We start from the raw sequence: 12,500 nt of genomic DNA, 5'->3' as shown, positions 1-12,500 counted from the left end.
GAATACATTCTTGTTAATATCTCTCTTTCTATATATATATATATATATATATATTATATTATATATTAATATATATATATAGAGATATATATATATACATATATATCTATATAACTATATTATATTATTATTATATATAAGAGAGGAGGAACGAGAGAGAGAGAGAGAGAGAGAGAGACATGTAAAAAAAAAAATCAGGCTAGTTTACACGCGTTAACTATCAGATCCTCAGCATATATTCTGGGATCAGATTCTTAGCATATACTCTGGGACGAACATTCCTCTAACTACAGGGTACAAAATTCACAGAATTCGGAGATTTCTGCTGAGAGATGTACGTTCTGACTACTAAACTTCTTCACCTCTCTCTCTCTCCTTCTCCCTCTCTCTCTTCTCTCTCTCTCTCTCTCTCTCGATCTTCTCTCTCTCTCTGTATATATATATATATATATATCTATATATATATATATATATATATATATATATATATATATATATTATATATATATGACTAGTAAAAATGTTCTGTAACAACAGAATTCCATCTAATAAAAGGAGCCCATAAAAAACACCAAATATAGAGAGGAAAAGTACTATATTTCAGAGACTGCTGTCTCCCTCTTCAGGTAGATGAATGAGAAAAGTTTACAGAAAAGGTGGTAGGCTTGGAACTCTTGGTATAAATATCCACCTTTTCTGTAAACTTTTCTCATTCATCTACCTGAAGAGGGAGACAGCAGTCTCTGAAATATAGTACTTTTCTCTCTATATATTTTGGTGTTTTTATGGGTTCCTTTTATTAGATATATATATATATATATATATATATATATATATATATATATATATATATATATCTATATATATATATATTAAAATGTAAAGTAACATGCATCCTTGACGTTTTAGTTCCTCGTCAGAAATCCATTGAGGCAAAAAATCAATAATAATTCCACGCAAGTAAAAGCTATGTTGATTTTTACTTGCAACCAATCACCGCACACCCACACGCATTAAATAGGCAGTAGGAAGGAGGACAACTGCTCAAGAGACACCAAGAGATCTCGCTCAATCAATCTCAAGGGAGAGGGAGATGAACGGAAGATTGATAGTATCCAACTGTTGTTACTTTTTCCGCCATTGTCTAACAGCACTTCCAGCATACTTGCCAGTATATTGTCACTGGCTGCATTTTATGTACAGTATACCTTTGTATATATTGACAAATTACCTTTTTGAATATATGCTTATACCTTATGAATTATAATAAAATGTACTAGAGGTATACAATGGGTATATGTATCTAAATGTCGTTCACACTATTTATCTTCAGGGTATACGTACTGTGTATGGTGCATCACTATACTGTGACCGGAAACAATAAGCAAAAATCCACAATTGTGTATTAGCAAAGCTATATTTTTCATTTTTCTATTTTGAAATATATAGCCTCGCTCTTATACGCTTATATTCACACTTGTGGATTTTTACAGATTGAGCATCATCTGGCTTACGCTTCTAGAGGACTTATGATATAATCCTACAACATACCTCTGATATATATTGAAAACACATAAAAACTCCCACCAGATGCTAATGAAGTAACACGGCACTGCATTCACTTCTTTTCCGATTCATGCTTGCTGGCACTGGGCAGAACATTTCCACAAATCCTTCCTATTTCCTCGACATACTAAAGAAAACGGGAAATCTTAAATCTTTTCGGAGAATCACCTTTAAATCTTAGCAATCCCAAACATGTACAGCAAATATTCTGAAAAGCTCTAAGTCCTGGCAAAATTTGACTTCAAGTTTTAGCCTGGTTTGCTATTGGAGGCTATACTAAGACAGGTGCCCAGATTGGAAAAACTATACTAAATAAAAGTTACATATGGCTGCTTCAAGCCTTACTCGCCCTTTACGTTAGCATTGCCATAAACTGTATCACTCATAAGAATATATATATATATATATATATATATATATATATATATATATATATATATATATATATATATAGATTATATGTTCATTCAGGATCTGTTTATACAAACGACACAATCAAATAAATTATGATTTGATAGAGACAAGTAAAAATAAAGCAAAACATTAGATAGGAATACAAACATTATAACTTCAGAAATCTCATCATTCTCGTTTAAATCTGAATATTCCAAATCCTAAAAGCAGGAAAGGTATGTTCTTATGTTCAATGCAAATCGGACGCACCTGCGAGTCATCTAATTAGAGGTCAAAGTGGCGATGAGGTCAACTTAAAATTCTATTAATTTTTACCCCTATCAAAAAATGCAGGGATAACCAAGAAATACTCCAACTTTACGAACCGTGTGTGTGTGTGTGAGAGAGAGAAAGAGAGAGAGAGAGAGAGAGAGAGAGAGAGAGAGAGAGAGAGAGAGAGAGAGCGCCGACGCTCGATAATCCAATTACCCTCCGGTATATCTAAACAAATCAAATTTTTACTATTTATGTAAACAATTTCCAATTCTTTTCTACTGAAACTGTAAGCAATTTCCAAATCGTTACTAGAACTGTAAAAAATGTCCAAATCTGTAATGAAACTGTAGCAATGTTTCCAGATCATTACTGCAACTGTAACCATATCCAAATCTTTGCTGAAACTGCAAACGATTCCCAAACCTTTGATGAAATTGTAAACCATCTACAATCTTCATGGACACTGTAAATCCCCTCCAAAACTTTACTGGAACTTCAAACAATTTCCGCATTCTTACAATGTTCAATTTTTTTCTGTAAACAAGTTCCAAACCTTTACTAAAACTGTAAACAATTTCCAAAAACATGTAAAACATTTCCCTTTTTTTCAATAAAACTGCAAACAATTTCCAAATTCATACTGAAACTGTAAACTATTTACAAAATTTTACTGAAATTGTAAAAAAAAAAAAGATAGAATCTTTATAAAAATTTCCAAATTTGTACAGAAACTGTAAACAATTTGTTATTTTTTATGAATATGTAAACATTTTCCTAAGTTTTACCGAAACTGCGAACAATTTCCAAGTTTGTACTGAAATTGTAAACAATTTTTAATATCTCACGAAAATAAGAAATTTCCAATTTTTTACTAAATCTGCAATCTATTTCTCAATTCTTACTGAAATGGTAACAATTTCCAAATTTTTACTGAAACTAAACAATTTCTATTTAGAATTGAATAAAAATTCTAGTCTGTTGTCTATGAAGTTTCATGGCATGACGGGTAGTAATATACCATATGTATGGGAGCTTTACCATCTGAGGGGCGTGGGTAGCATATCAAATAAGAAGGAAATAAAAAAATAAAATAAAATAAAGCAATCACGAGATTGGCACTGACATTTACCTAAGGACGAGTTTTTCTAGTGACTCTCTATTGCGGATATTAATTCAGACAAAATGCCACTAAAAGATTTTTTCATTGTTCGTATTCTAAGACTGGAGTTGCTACATCAAGTGTCATTGACCCCAAAACCCAACTAAAGGAGATACAACCAAGCGTCGTTTGTGTCGTGGCCGTTACCTTTTAATCCCCGACCCCCAGGGTAGCAACAGGTTCGGAATTGAGAGGGCAGAAACAGCCTTTGACCCAGACTCCCGAAAAGGGAAACAGACAGGACTCATTTTCAAACTAAACACTAATTCAATAGTTCTAAAAACCTAACGAGAATCTAATCTAAACATTATTGAAGAGTAACTATGTATGAAAATATTATGCAAATCAATTAACAAAAACTCAAATAAAATAAAACATTAACCAATACAATTTACTAACACATCTTTATTGGTCATTTTTCCTCTCTACTTGTTTCTTGGAGCATAATCACCTCTGTTGGTTCTTCCCTTTTCATCACCGTAATGGTGAAAACTACAGCCATTACAACGGTTACAAAACAATTACTCAGCAATATCTCTGCAGTTACAGTCATAACAATCCATAACAACAGCAACCCATTCCAAAGCGTAATGTTCGGTAATTTACATGAACAGTTCACATCAAGCATTGTTTACGATGCGATTAATATCTCCCGTAAATCAATGTATTCTCTCTCTCTCTCTCTCTCTCTCTCTCTCTCTCTCTCTCTCTCTCTCTACCTTATGATGCCTGAGTTATATATATATATATATATAATATATATATATATATATATTATATAATATATATATATGTATATATATATATTATATACATACATATATATATATATATATATATATATATATATATATATATATTATATATACATACATATATATATATATATATAATATTACACACATAATATTATATAAATATATATATTGATACATTATAATATATATATACCATTATAATAATAATATAGTATATATATATATATATATATTTATATAAATATATTATATACTATATATATATTAGATAAGGAGAGAGTGAGAAGAATGAGGAGAGCTGGATGAGAGCAGATAGAGAGAGAGACGAGAGAGAGAGAGAGAGAGAGAGAGAGAGACATAGTAAAATTCTATGTGTCGAGAATACAAAAATTGCACTAGGTCGGGCACAGGATGTACTATAACCATTAATCGCAGGGCATATGCCAAGGTTGGGGCACTACGTTACTAACGAATTGCATCAGAAGTGTTACTAACGATTATGAATTTAACGAATCTTCAAATGATACATGTAAGGATATAAAAAGATTGATGAATAAAATATTCAACAGAACTTATAATGTCAGTTTTCATACCATTGTTTTCATAACAGTACCAAGTAACAACACCAGACCTAACAAAAAAAAAAAAAAAAAAGTATCATATCAATGGACACGGTAATAAAGGAAAGAAATCTCCACCTTTAATTATCATAAAATTGTTAAAAAGTAAATGCAAGAAAACATTGCATAAATATGCCATTGCAACATGAGTTAAATGTAGCCTCCATTCCAAAAGGAACAGTATCTTACCATTAAGTAAACTGAAGACATTGTATCATAATAGATAATGGTCTACAATCTCAACAAAGACATTAAGTAAAACATTTAAAAATAGAGATAACACAAAAGATATCTTTAAAAAATATAAAAAACTGCAAATAAATAAGGAAGAATCGAGATTTAAAAGAAAAGCAAAGCAAATAATGTAATAAGAAAAATGGCAAGAAAAAGGAACAGCAACCTATTGCCACCGACATCTACTCGACAGCTGCTTCGGATCCTTCCCCAAAGTATCTCTTATCAACAGCATTAAACACCGTATTTAAATCCGGACACTCGACCACCACTCTTCACAAACGCTCCACCTGACCCTAATTCCAGAGAAGTAATCTCATAAAAGCCAAACGAACACAAAGGGGAAGAAAATCTTGGTGATCAGCAGATATCCGTGGAATTGTCGGAAGGAACTCTGCCCAAAAGTTAATGGAGTTTTGAAAATTGCCTGAAGGTCGGTATGACCGAGGACAACCTTTGGCCTTGTTCCTTCAACGTTGCGACGCCAGTTTAAACGTCCATAAATCAATTCATTGTATCGCCACTGTCGATATCTGTAGGAGTTGCGACACAAGTTGACATCAATCAATAAAAATCTTTCTTTCACCATCCAGCGTCTGGATGACAATCTTAATTAATCTGAAGGCCGTCAATCAAAGCGTTTAGGTGATGCCTGGTACCCTTTTTAAAATATTTGAAAAAACAGCAAATATTCCCATTTTTTCATTGATGATGTTTCATTGATAACTTTGGGAAAATGGCACAGCGGTTATTAGAAATAATGCTATTTCGTACAACGTCTTTATCATAACAAAAAATTGGATAGTTTTAATACTAAAATATGTGTGTATGTCTGTATTTATACGAGCTTACACAACGATTTACAAAAATGTAGAAATAACGATGGCTATTTACCAATCATAGAACATATGACAGAATATACAACCCGCAAGTATCTCGCTTCAGAGTATAGTATATGTGTTTATACACTCATCCACACTATGCGAGCTTTAAAACAACCAAACAGTATAAACAAAAACTTCTTTGCTTCTATTTTTGACATAAAACAAGCGGTTGAACTTGGTGGGTTAACTGAGCGGGAAAAATAACCTTCATGAGAGTTTGCACGAAAGATGACTTTTGCATAATCCTAGAAGCTCCATCGGTCTTTATTGAGAAACTTACCTGGGAAATCTAAGCAATTAATCAACTTCACATCTCGTGTGTGAAGTAACTCTTTAATCTTCATCAAAGGGACTTTTCGAATTGGAACTATGTTCTATATATACGTCATAAGTATTTGGATGTTGTCACGGAAATATTGTTTCATGAAAGACTGTACATACAGCTTTACTCATATGTTTCATTCTATAAAAAAAAAGAAACAGATGTATGAAAAGCATGTTTATATAAATGAAAGTTTCATGTTATTATCATTATTATCCAGAAGATGAATCCCACTCATATGGAACAAGCCCAAAAGGGCCACTGACCGAGCTTCCGAAGAATATGGTGGTTATTAGAAAGAAGCAACAGAAGGTAATGCAAAATACAAAGAGAAGAGATCAATTAGTAAAAAAGAAAATATATTAAATTAATAAACAAATAGATAAAATGTAAGTATATTATTAAAAACAAATGTAAAATTGTATTAGATGGTGATGCAGTGTAACAGTCACATGAAAAACTGCATTATTGTGGAATAACCAAAATGAAAAAAAATAAAAAAAAATCCCAAATATTAAAAAAATAACGACGCGAACCACATGGAGCATAATCATCAAATACTATTCCTTAACAAGGTCCGTTGAGGAGCGATGCGCACGCCTTGCGTTTACCACCACAACAGTTGCTACCAAAGATGAGAGAGAGAGAGAGAGAGAGAGAGGAGAGAGAGATGAGAGAGGGGGGGGGGGGGGTGGAGACGAGAACCTATCTCCCACGCGAATCAGATAAACTCATCAAGTTTTAGAGGGGTGGTTGGTTCCTCAGGTACCTACCTGGGAAAGCAGCACAAATCCTGGTCCCAAACGAAAAGTTATAAATAGCGTGAGCATGCGAGCGTGTGTGTGTGCGAGTGTATGTTTGCGTGCACGTCAGGGTAGCTTTAAAACTTGTGCTGGTAAGCCAAGAGGGGTATTAGGACCGACATGCAAACTGTTTATTACTTGGTTAGAGAATGTTTCCCGAAATAGAGATATTACACCGATAACTTTCTTATGATCGCCTTAGCTGACGAACTGGTGACAGACTGATTTATGATTCTCAGAATTTAAGGCAGGTAATAACCAAACTATACCACGGGAATAACTGAATAAATAAACAAACGAAATGAGCCAAAATAACCGACGCAAAAATCATACGTATTGTTTCTTGCCTTTTCAATCATCACGGAGTATCATGCAAGAATTTTATTTTCTAACTATTTTTTTCCCCAATCCGCAGTCACTCTAGACACGTTGAATTTCTAGGGGTCTTGCACAGAGGATTTCGTTATCGTAAAGGCGAAGCTACGTGACATGTCCTGTTTTCCCCATCATAAAGCATGTGGCGTGTCAATTACTTGGGTCAATGCCTCTTCCCTATAAAAAAAATTCCGCCACAATAATAATAACAACAATAATGATAATAACAATAATGATAATAGATTTAAATAACATCTCACCCATATGTAGGAAGTGCAATATGAAAAATGAGACCATAAACCACATAGCAAGCGGTACAAAAAGAGACACGATTCAGTAGTAAAAACCTCCGCAGAAGCCTGTGCAAGAAACACCAGCTACTTTCCAGTAATTAAATGGTACCAGCACCAACCTGAGGGACTGACTGAAAAAGATCAAGCAAAGATCCTCTGGGACTATGGTATTAGAAAAAATAGGGTGATAAGTGCCAATAGACCATACGTAAAGTTGATTGACCAAATCAAGAAAGTATTGATGTCGCAATACCACGGGACACCAGAGTAGATGAGAAAGAAATAGAAACCACTGGTGAGTATCAAGACCTACAAATAGAAATAAGGATGTGGAATATGCCAAAGGAAATTGTACCCATAATAAGATCCCTGAAAAAGAACCTGAAAAAACTAGATGCCGAAGTAGCTCCAGGACTCATGCAGAAGTGTGCTACTAGAAACAGCGCCCAGTGAGAAATGTGATGGCCTCCTAAGGAGGCATTATGCATCCCGCAATCCTACACTATAAAAACTACCAGTCGAATAGGATGACTGTGATAAAAAACATACTAATCATAAAATAATAATAATCTAAAACTTCTCGTTAATTATTCTACATGTAACAATGAATTCTGTCAATTTAGAATATCTTCTAACCAACATTTCTCTCTCCATTTATATGCTAACCTAGATGATTTTTTTTTTAATCAAAATTTGACAGTGAACATTCCCAACATAAATGTCTTTCAAACCCTTTTAGCCATTAAAAACAGCTCCGCTTTCTAAAAGCTTTTTACCAAACATTTTCGCCATTTCCAAATGACTGTCTGAAATACTTTTACGTCAGCATTTTTTGTTGTTGTTGTTGTTGCTGTTGGTTTTCTGACGTAGTTTTAAACTTTTTGTTTTTTGTTATTTGACATATTCTTAAAATAAGAGATATTTTCCAAATGATTCTTCAGCTATCCTTACAAGTTAAACGTGAACTAGCGCTATATAGCCACAAACCGAGAAAGAAAATTCGGATGAAATTCCTTTTCATACAAAAGAGTAAAATACTAAGTAACCATTCACTATATTCTTCATGTACTGGCCAGAGTAACCTCCAATATTACATTTCACTAAACCTCTGCCAAATGACATTCCTTTGGTCCGTAAGTTTTGATGTCGTGACTACACTGATCACAAAAAATACTACTACAGTGATATAGAAAATAAGATATCTGTTAATAATAATAATAATAATAATAATAATAATAATAATAATAATAATAATAATAATAATAATAATAATAATAATAATAATTATAATAATAATATAATCTCAGAAGAAGACCTCTTCCAAACAAACTTCATTAAACAGGCTGTCTAGTAGCCGCTCAGTTTGTATTGCAATTTCTCAGTCTCTCGAGTGAGTTTCTTTGTAGCAGCTGATACATTATATAACAGTTGTTCAACGTTTATTTATTCCTTGACGTGTCGCCACTACCGAAACGTTAAGGAATAAATAAACTTTGGATAACTGTTATAGAATTTACTAACTGCTACAAAGAAACTTATTCGAGAGCTTGAGAAACTGTGATATACCAACTCGACGGCATCCAGACGGCAATTCAGTTTAATGAATAATAATAATAATAATAATAATAATAATAATAATAATAATAATAATAATAATAATAATAATAATAATAATAATAATAGTGAAGAAATCTACAGTAGTGTAGATATAAATATATATTTCAGAAATATATATACAAAAAAGAGCATTCGAGAACCTGCTCGATTCTCCTCCTTAGTCAATCAGGTTCTGGAAAGCTCTCTTTTCTATATATATTTCCACATATATATTTACATCTACACCACTGTGGATCTTCACCATTTTAGTGATTCATGCTTTATGAAAAAGGGAATAAAGCTATCAGACGAGAATGGCATCAAACGCCTAGATGAGACAGTATACAAATACCTGAGAATAATAGAAGGAGAGGATATACAACACCAAGAAATGAAGGACCCGATAAGGAAAGATTATTTGCAGAGACTTAAGGCGATACTCAAATCAAAACTCAACGACGGAAACATGACGAAAGCCATAAACACATGGGCAGTACCAGTAATCAGATGCAACGCAGAAGTAGTGGAGTGGACAAAGGCTGGTGATGCATGACAACAGACCAAACGTGACACTGATTGACAAAATCAAGAAGAAAGTATTACTCACTGACGTCGCAATACCGTGGGAAATCAGAAAAGATGAGAAAGAAAGAGAAAAATGCATCACTTTACTACCTAAGTGCACTGTTTCTTATTGCACAAATTTCTGCATGAGTAGTGGAGCTGCTTAAGCATCTAGTTTTTCCAGCTTCCTTTTAAGGGATCTTCGGATCTTGCCTTGTGTTCCAATAATTATGAGTACAATTTCCACCTGGCACATCCCATATCCTTATTGCTATTTGAAGGTCTTCATACTTATGGACTTCTAAGGAGACAGGATGCGACCGGAACCCCACGCTATAAAAATTACTCAGTTGAACATGATGACTAAGACAGACCAAAAAAAATAATATATATATATATATATATATATATATATATATATATATATATATATATATATATATTATTATAAGCCCTTTCTCATTTCTAATCCCACTCCTTGTCACCGGGGTATTAAAAAATTTGGCATTTCCTATTGGTCACCCATCCCAGAACTGACCAGATCCACCGTTACAGAACGCTATTGTAATATCATAATTCAGCTTTGCAATTAAAACCCGTGACACCATAATTCAACAAATGAGGGCTAATGATAAAAATAAATCTAAAGACAAAAATCTATTAAGCATAAGGAACAAATATGGATAAATGCTGAGCATTACTGCACGTGATACAGAATCTCCTTTTAGCACATAACATTGAAAACGATACGTAGACAAAAAAAAATCCTTCAAAATACAGAGATGAATATGAATCCACAGAAATTAATTACCTAAATGGCGCAAGAACTCTTCCTGAGGAAATAAGACATGGAAATTTTTCACTTAATTATAAATGGAATTCTCTTCCTACGAGTTAGGCTATGATGCTTATGCAGATCATAAAGTTTTTCCATGTAAAATCTGAAGCTTTCCAAAAATCATATTACCTGAATCATTTGGCCCAAATCTTGGCTTAATTTTTCAAGTGAGAAATTCAACTATATCTAGATTTCAAGTATATATAAAAGAGCAACTTTTGTGTCCTTTATGTTAAAATGATTTAAGTAAATGCAATAAAAAGATGATTAAATCAGCTTCGCGTTTTAAACTTCAGAGCTCCTAAATACTGTGAACTAACACAGCAAATTAGTTTATTTCAAACCTATTATACATTTATACCGTTGGCAACTTATGCGTGTATTTATACTATGATGTCAACGCAATGGAAATACATCGGTGGACTGTCAATCTGAAACCTCTCCTCCAAAATACACTCACTGTTTTTCAATAAATAAAAAATGTTTAGGAGAATGGTGATCAATTGTTTTCACAAACAATATTTACAGGCTGGTTAAAGTATGACAGCATCCCGTGAGCTATGCATTATCAAATCAATGTCTCAAAAAGAAAAATATTACTGCGTAATTTAATAACAGTTTAAACACAGTTTGTGGGCACGCGTAGGGTATATATATATATATATATATATATATATATATATATAATTATATATATATATCTATATTATATATACACTCACGCACATTATATATATAGCTATCAGCCCTTAACCTGAATTCTCTGCACGGACGGGAATTAATTGCCTGTCTGTACGACAGGTTTTTTTCTGCACCCTTTCATATTCATTACAATAAAACATTTTACATCCTCTCGTGACGCATGTCACTAACAAAATACCAATAAGAAATAAGTTGAATACATCCTAAGACAAAAGTAAAAGAACTTACAGTATCAGTTATCCGTGTCTCTGCTCTGATGTCACATAATATACAACGGTGGTCACAGGCCTCGACAAATAGTGAATTTCGGAAAACGCAGAGGCGTCCTTCATAATAAAAGGACAATCATGGAAAGCATACCCGGAGGTACATTTGCATGCAGTGAATATGTGTGCTTGTGCTTGGGTTTGGGGTGTCAAGAATAACGCCGAGGTAAACAGAAACTACACTGTTTCCATACCAAGCACCTTCGGTCACTGCTTCGTTGGGAGGTTTAACGACAGGCTACTGTATTCTGGAAGTAACAATGATTTTCAGTTTTGACTACAAAATACTATATCGTGACAACAAAATACGGCATTTGGTATTCTGTTTCACGTTACGTGAACACAGCGTGTATTTCTTATACAAACCCAGCCACACACACACATATACACACACGCAAACAAACATAAAGGTGACCCAGCTGACGTGGTGAGATTAGAACCCTTGTACGATGGGTAGGGGTGAGGTTAAGCCAAGCTACGCATCGGCTTATACGTACAAATATCTGCTGAATTCAAATTATTATAATTGTAATAAAAAGTATACTGATTCAAACCATCGTAACATGGCTAAGAAGATACTGTCAGTGAGTGTAATTATGCATGTAAGTATGTATGTCCTTATTACAATTTAAATTCACTCAAGATTCTATCTTACATATATAATGCATCTGTCATAGACTCCCTGAGGTCATGCATGCAACATTTTTATCTACTTCTCCTAATAGAATGTTTATTTGTTTACTACGTCGCGCGCAGTTATAAAATAATTAGCATAATATAACCTCCTGAGTTTTCCCAGATATTTTACTCTATAGCTGACAGCTCAATATCATGTTTCCCTAAAAACACAA

At 33.3% G+C, this 12,500-nt stretch overlaps 1 protein-coding gene across 1 annotated transcript in view; it reads right to left on the bottom strand.

Moving 5' to 3' along the window:
* The window catches only part of LOC135221655 (octopamine receptor beta-2R-like), a 364,792-nt gene that overhangs the window by 351,035 nt on the left and 1,257 nt on the right, over nucleotides 1–12,500 (bottom strand). The window lies entirely within an intron of this gene.

Source organism: Macrobrachium nipponense, chromosome 3 (assembly GCF_015104395.2).
Source record: "Macrobrachium nipponense isolate FS-2020 chromosome 3, ASM1510439v2, whole genome shotgun sequence".
NCBI lineage: Eukaryota > Metazoa > Arthropoda > Malacostraca > Decapoda > Palaemonidae > Macrobrachium > Macrobrachium nipponense.
The sequence above is the reverse complement of the archived record's forward strand: the minus strand, read 5'-3'. Positions and strand labels throughout refer to the sequence as shown.